Here is an 8349-nt window from a genome sequence, read left to right as displayed (position 1 = left end):
CCAAACCCTGCAGAATAGGCTCTTGGCATTACTGTTCCTGTCATTCCATATTATCATATGGAGGTTAGGAGAAAAATATCAGAACAGCACCATAGTACTTATTTATGTTAAGTAAAATATATAAAAAAAATCAGGGTAACACCCATCTAAGCTGATGGGCAGAAACATAAAAGTAATCTGCAGCCCAAAGCCATACAACACCACTTTCTGGGAAGAGTAAAGTTCCTCCTAAACCATGTTCTTATTTAGAGCTTAGTGCAGAGCAGCCAGAATTTTCTCATCAGTTATGCAGAAAATGGATTTAATTGCTGGCCTTTCAAAACTAGACTTGTAAATAGACCTCCTTGTCACAGCAGTGGCATCTGACCGCAGCTCAATTGCTTTGTCTTGCATCTGTGTGTTTAAGATGTTGCCGAATCCCTGTGGTCAGAGGAAGATGTTGACTGTGGAGACATCTGAATCTAAACAAGACTCACAGGACAGCAGACAGTGAAGAGCTGAGGCTGTTCCAACAGTTTTCCATAAAGGCAGGGAAGCACAGACCTTAGGTTGTCTCCTTGCCTATGCATACAAGATCTACATCAAGGCTTTGACCAACTACTGGGTAAAGCCATCGCTAAGGATTTTGAAAAGCCATACCTCTGGAGTGAAGGTATATGTGGAGGAGCAACCAGTTCAGTATCCCAGCCTCACACTATTTGATCTGTATCTGAGTGCAAAGAGCTCAGAGACTTACCCAGTGGCAGTGAAATGCGTTAACTGCTTTCAAGCCTCATTTGGTGACACTTGTGGCTCTTAAGCATTAACTAGTAGTGAGACAAAACATTTCTCTTTGCTAAGATGTGCCCCTCCTGACTGCCTACACATCTGCAGAGGCTCAGAGGCACATTTCTTTCCCACTAAGTGTCTGGTTTAAGTTAGACTCAAAAACTTGTTCCAGATACCAGGACATGGAGAACTTGTGACTCATGCTCCGTCATGCCTATTCTGGCCCAGGGGAGCCTGGTGCCTCCTATCAAGCAGGGAAAGGAAAACCCAGTGATGCTTTACAGGGTACAGCAGGAGGGTGCTGCAGCAACAGGGAGATGCCAAGGAGTCTGCACATCATATGTATACTCAGCCAGAACTTGCAAGCAGAAGTCAAGACTCTGATGCGGGTGATTTAAGGTCTAGGATAGATACTCGCTTTCTGCAACAGGAAAAAACCCAACCCACGCTTCTGAGCAATTCCCAAGGGAAAAGTTGCTCAAGCATGGCAGACTGCACCTTGGCAAACTTGTGCCCTGAGGGAGATTCTGCGTTAAAGTGGGCTAGAGGATTGATTACGTGGTGACAAATGACTAGCAAGCTATCCTGTTTAAAACTCTTGTGATCAAGAACATTTATGTGGATGCTATCCAAAGGTCCCCACCTTTCTTTTCAGCTGCTATGATGCCTCTCCAGCTGCTGAAAAATTCAACTTGGTTTTCCATATAGTATCTACAGTGACAGCATTAAAAAAAAAAGAGAAAAAGTAATTGCAAAGGGATGTTTTTCTCTCATGCATTGGGAAAACACAGGCAGGATTACTGCTGATAGCACCTGCCTGTGAAGGAAGGAGACCGAACCCTTTCTTTTCCCCATGTGCATCCTTCCAGGGTGCCTGGGTAGCAAGTGAGAAAGACCAAACCTAAACCCCTAAAGTTTAGCAGCAACCTACAGAGGTGATCAGCAGAATGGAAAGTGGGATTTTTAAGAGATAAAACTCCTGGAGTTCTCTCATGTAATGAATTTCTGGATAGTGAGCTGGCAATGTAGTGCACCACCTTCCCAAGGAAGCTGGGACCTCTGAGCACCATGGATGTCTCCAACCATCCAGCCAGCAGCACTCCCCTCCATCCCACACCAGGCTGAGACTTCATCACAGTCTCATAATAAAAATCAAGTGTTCACAGGGCTGCCCACCTGGGTGCTTTATTTCCTACCCAGAATTAAACCAAATAGAGTCCATTCAAGTAGAAAAGCTATGAATAAATTTGCTGCTGAACTCTGCATTTTATACTGTAATAAAGCCTTCCTGAAATCCTACTACTATTAGTCGCTAAAATTGAGAGGAATCATTAAAACTTTATTTCCTTATACAATCTTTTTGCCTCTTAAAAATGCATGCTGCTCACCAAAGAGACACCCCGACGCTGAAGTGCAATTCAGCCTATACACTCCTATAGCCAAGCTCACTGCACGCTTAACTTGTTTCAAAGAAAATTAACTCACATAAAGGTAGCAGATCCTTATCCACTTCCAACAGCCAGAAGTTAAAAACAAACAAAACAATTTCTCAGCATCAGAAAGCTCCTCTCTTTCCATTAAGGTACCGTAGTAAACAGAGTTTATCAAAAAAGGAGCTCAAAAATCTATGTATATGAAGGCAATTGTGGGGATGGTAGAGGCTGAGTTATTGTGATAATTCATTCTTCAAAAGACTTAAGGTTTTAGATCTGCGCTTCATTTTGAAGATGCTTGAACTGAATAATACAATTTCAGAATTAATATGCACACTGAGGACATTTGCTTCATTGCATCTCTATTTTAATACCATTGACTATGACATGAATCAGTTTTTAAAAGCCTAATAATGTCTTTTGCCTGAAGATTAATTCAGTGAATTCATAAGTGACACAAGTTGTTTAAAACAGATAATTCCACTAAGACTTAGCATTTTTTCCATGTCTTGGTGCTCAAAAAATATTATCTCAGTACCAAGTAATGAATGAGCAGAAAAGAAATCCTAGAAGGGGAGAAAAAAGAGCCCAAAACTTGAAAGTGCAAGACAAGACAGGGCTCCTTTCCCTCAGGTGCCCACTGCTCCCTCCAGCCTCATCCCTGGCTCATCGCTTTCATTCAAGTTCTGTTCGTGTTTGGGGTTTTTCCCCTCCTTGAAATTACATTAACCAACAGCTTAAAACGGCAGTACCCAAAATGGATAACTACCACGAGAGCAGGTACAACATACGTACCTTTACGAAAAGCTTCCCAATGGCCCTTTTCCACTGTGAGACAGCCCTAAGGTAAAGGCTGTACCACGACGTGGGGCCGTCACGCCATACGGCGCAGCTGCCTGCGCTGAGCTACAACCCAATTTTCTTTGGTAGAGCCACCTTCTATATCACTGTGCAGACACACTGCTTATAGAAAATGGCCTATCTGGAAGGGACCAAGACTTCAAGAAATCATGAACTTCTCTCAGGATATGGAACAGTGGAAGCCTGTTGCTATTTAGACTTTTTTTTTTTTAAATATACTGGTCTTAGCTACAGTTTACTTTTCCCACTTAGAAACGTGGAAAAGTTTGTTCAGCTTAAAATTTCCTGTTTGGCATTAGCAGCTGCTGGCTATGATATTTATAAATATTTCAGCAGACATTTCTAGGGGAATCTGGTTACAATTAAATGGCAAGCAACACGGCTCCGCAGTCCCTCGCTCCCAGGCAGAATTCATGCCGCCCGAGGTTACCCGCGGGAGAAGAGGGGTTGCTGCTCGGCAAGCCGCATGTGCTGCAAGGCGAGCGTTAGCAGCCAGCAGCATAACTTTAGGGGGCCTGTTTTTAAACAGGAAAAGTGAAATCACTTGCTTATGGTATCCAAATGTAGTAGCTCAGGAGGAACATTTGGTCAGCAGGCCTGGGACCACCTACTCCGAGCATTACTCATTGCGCTTCCCTCGCTCCCCAATGCCCTCGAGCATCCCCAGGTTGTGCAGTGCAGAAACACGCTTCTCCGAGCTAAGCATCCCTCCCTGCCCACCAGCCCCATACATCCCAGGATTTCATGCTCTCCCTGGGAACACCCAGCCTCAGTTTCCCCCAATTCTTGTTAATATGACCTAAAGCTAAGCAAGTCGCAGTGAAGGGCAGAAGGAAGAGCCCAGATGAAGATAACCCTTTGATTTCCCAGGCAGGTCTGCCCATGGCTTTCTGAAGCATTCACATCTGCTGAGCCAAGGGCAGGTTCTCTCTCCCCAGGCAGCCACCTCCTCACTTCAGGGCTTCCCAGGGCTAATTTCTTCCCATCTTATTTTAAAATAGCCTCTGATCTGGACTGCTCTGGTCCTTAAAAAAAAGGCTCCAAACATCTCAGCATCTCCTTGGACTCAGGAATACTTTTGTGCAGTTGATGCACAGCATCACGCATGGACGTGCTTTTGACCCTCAGTGCTATCACCCAGTGACAGGCAGAGAAGAACGTGGCTTCCCAATGAGCCAGCTCACTCTGAGGAGTCAGGAAACCTCATAAACAATGAGGCAATGGTGTAACCTGAAACAGCAGCTGCCCTTTTTACTGTAAAGGTACTTAACAGGGGAGAGATTACTCAGAGGAATGGCAGGTGGAGAGGACACACATGCCAGTGAGTTGCTTTCCCCTAGGCTATCTGGGGTTTACCTCCACGATACTACGTCTTACCCTCTCACTGTGTAAAACCAGGGCAGCCCCAGAGCCTCTCCACTGTGCCCCAGTAACGCCAGTCACACAGCTGGGACCTCATGGCAAGCACAGTTCCCACGCCCAAGCCAGGGCAGTCAGGTGTGAACGAGCATCATTCCTGCCCTGTCTGCACACCCAGTGGAGGACATCTCCTGAATCTGCACCAGGAGCTCTTTGGGCATGGGACAGGACCACATCTAAGCCTGCACAACTCAACCAGTCCTATTGTGGCTCACAGTTCAGTGCTGATCCAGCTCAGTATCCCATCTTTTGGAACCTCAACAGCTTCACAGGCATTTCAGAAAAGCTTGGAGCATAGGTCATTTTATTACTATTTCTCTATATTTCAAGGTAACAGCAGCAAGAATGCAAGGTAGAAGCAGCCCAAAGGAAGAAAGTCCATAAACAATTCTGCAGTCAAAAGCTTTTATGGGAGAAGTGACTTTAAGTTCCTCATTTGCTGGTTTTACGTAAAAAGAGACAAAATATGCTGAGCAAATAAAAGGCATAATTGCACAGCCTCACCCCAGTCTGTTTCCAGCTGTATGCAACAGCTCCATGAACTTCTTAAAGAGCAGCATTTCCTGAACCTCAAGTGCTCGCAGATGGTGTTGTCCTGGAGCACTTTCTGCTGATGTTCCTCAGTTCCCTTTGCCTTGCGTGACTGCTCTGCAGCTTTGGTTTGTTTATTCCACTTTTTCCTGCTCTTTAGTTACGAGCTAAGGAAGGGAACCAGCCATTTTTTGCTCGTTTAGTCACTTGCTGGTGCCAGTGCATGTCCACGGGGGTGATTAATGGGGTGTATCACTACCATTCATGTGAGCAAAGATTGCAAAGTCAGGTCCCTTTAGCTTGAGTCCAGGGATGGGTGCACTGTTGTCAGGGACAAATCTGTAAATATTTCTCTGAGCGCTTTGGGGTCTACGTGATAGGAAGGGTGAGGATCTGTTATCTGTCTAGGAGTAGGACCAGGCAGAGACAGACTTGGTAGGGCACCCTGTCCAGCCAGAACTCTGAGATGCCCACCATAAGCCAGTTCCAAGCTGGAAGGTACATCACCACATGAGGCTGTCCAGTGTCCAAAGCCACTAACACCACTGACAGCATTGCTAGGAGAACACACACCATGCTGGGTGTGGGGATTAGGATTCCTACAGCAAATGGATGTGTCATCAGAATAGTGTTATAAAGTCAGCCTTAATATAAAGCCACAACTGCTGTCACTGTCATTGTGATACTTCTTTTTTCAGAGCCATCCTCTGGCTCCCTGTGGAGGTCAGTGACTCCACAAGTACTGCATGTACAAAGATAGCATTGTAATACTTGGGGTTATAAGGGATTTCTACCGACAGCAACTGTAAACTTCGGAACAAAGGCAGGGAGCTAGAAAACCTACACAGAAGCACTGGTGGAAATCCCGAAATCTATGAATTCATCCTTCTGCCTCCACAAAAGCACAAGTTCAAGAAGTGCCCTCAGAAGGCCTCCGGGTTTTACACAACTATTTTCCAAACAGGAGCAGATCTCAAATCTTGTCCCAGAAGTAACAGTTAAAATATAACCAGTTTTGCATTTGCCAGATAATAGGGCTTGATGCATAAGCTGCAAGTGGGGAAAAAAAAAAGACGGTGTGACTTCAGAATTCAGATGAAGTCCCATTGGAAAGACCGACTGAACAGGAAAAGAGACAGGTGGCAAGTCAAGAGCCCAAGAGGCAGCCAAGCTCTCTGAAACGCTGCAGAAAAGTCAAGGGTAAGTGTACCAGGAAAGAGACGTGCCTGGGCCAACTCATGACAATTCTGTAAAGAATTTTTCAGTGTATCATGAATGGCAACATCCAACAAACCCTTCCTGTCACCTTCCTTTCCAGGAGGTGATAACTGATCCTTAGGAAAGTTTTTCTACCTCAGCAGGAGGATGCCTAAATGCAGCACTGTGCTGTATGACTCACTGCACACTCGATACCCCTCTGTTTTGCACCAGATGACTTCTAGGAAAAGCGCTGAGCTTTTGCAAAGTGTTTACTCAAAAAAAATTACAAACCAGTAAGGCATCATTCATTGTTGGAAAGAAAATCCCCCTAAATATTTTTCTTTGGGGAATCTACAGATTACTGCAAAATCTCTCAAATGTCTCACCAAGAAAAGGACTCAGAAGAAAAAAATAATGGAAGAGTTGCCTGAGCCATGTCTGGACACCTGTAATGCCGATTGCTCCTTTGAGCCCATCTTTCACCAGCGCTAGTATTACCCTTAGTTTTCCTTTTTGCTCCTCCTGAGACAACAGCTAACAGGTACAATGCCTTTCCAGTAAATCACGTGGAGAAACAAGAATTTATATAAAAAGCAGGGAGTACAATTTCTTCCAGCGATGGCATGTGGGTGGCTTCACCCTGCCGTCATTCTTAGGCTTTCAGAGGTCATCCTTCTGCAGCACATCTGGCTGTGATGCCTTGGCTTCCTTCAAGCCTCTGCCTGGCCTTTGACACACGCGAAGGCTTTTACTTTTCCACCTTTCATGTAACAAGGCGCAGGGAGCTGCCATCGCCCACCCCACAGCCCTCCCAGCCTGACCCCCCAAGCCCCAGCACGTGGGGCAGGTCAACTCCAAACCTCTTCTGTAAGCCAAGCAAACAGTACTCCGAGATTTCCGTGATGCTGGAACGGCACATGTTTTCCACTACAGCACTGCATGCAAGATCTCTCCTGGGACAAAGCACAGCGCTGCTTTTTCTCTTGCTTTAAATATATTTGCAGAAGGCCACCAGAAAGTAAAGAATTTTCTAGAAGAAAAGCATCTCTGGCTCTTGTCTCAAGATGTAAATGAGCAAAACCACCACATTAAGCTTCCCAAAATGCAGCATTTCACATTCGACATTCGTTTTTCCAGCCCTTCAGAGGCACTGCTTTCTTTTCACTGCTCCAACCCAGGAGATCACTGGTGCTCAGCCGGCACAGGAGCTACCCACCAGCATCAGCCCAGCCGTGATTACTAGACATCAGCAGGATTTCAGGACTTAGAGCACACACTTAAAAGCTGTATTTTTTCCTAAATGGATTTCCGCATACATTTAATTATTTTGTTGAACTGGAGCCACTGCAAGTGAAGGAATCATTATTCCAAAAAAGTAAACAAGGGCAGCTGCACATTCCTGCAAATTTTCAATAGAAAAAACACTCTTGACTCCAAGGGAAGAAAAAAAGCAAGATTCTCCAAAAAGCTCTTATTTTCTCTCAGTTTGGCTCTTTTTGCCCCAGCCCTGAAGGGAGTTCCTGCAGAGGACAGCCCTGGTTTGAGGTCACGGTAGTATGCACCCACACACTCCGAGTTTCGGGTGGAAATACCCTGACAATGGGAGAGACCAAAAACCACTGGTGCAGTATGGTTACGTGCTGAACACCCCAGTGCTGTTCGCCACAATCCTAAAGGCTGCTTGTCACACGGCTGTCCCAGGGACTCTGCAGATGAAGGAGCCTGGACCTTCACCCAGCAGCGCCTTAATTAGACTTTGCTTCTTCCCCCTCATCGCTGCCTGGAGACTCCTGGAGCTGCGGGGTGGGGTGGCTACATAGGGGACTCCCAGCTCCTCCATCCCACCACAACCCTCAGCTAGGACATCCCTCAGGTTCCCACACCCTGCCAGGCTTGCAGGAGCTCTCTGCCTCTCAGCCAGCACTTCCCCAGGACAGTTAATGCTTCTCCTCAGCACCAGCAACTTCCTTCTTCCTTTCACTTCCACTTTTGTCGCATAAAAAAAATTTAGAAAAATCTTTAGAAAATGACAGATAAGTTTTACATTCCCATCATCTCAGCACTCCTCATTTCCCCATCTTTCAGCTGCTCTCCTCTCGCTTCCTCCCTTTGCGCCCCTCGAAGGCTCAAGCAATAA

The sequence above is a fragment of the Grus americana genome, chromosome 14 (genome assembly GCF_028858705.1).
Source record: "Grus americana isolate bGruAme1 chromosome 14, bGruAme1.mat, whole genome shotgun sequence".
Lineage (NCBI taxonomy): Eukaryota > Metazoa > Chordata > Aves > Gruiformes > Gruidae > Grus > Grus americana.
The sequence above is the reverse complement of the archived record's forward strand: the minus strand, read 5'-3'. Positions refer to the sequence as shown.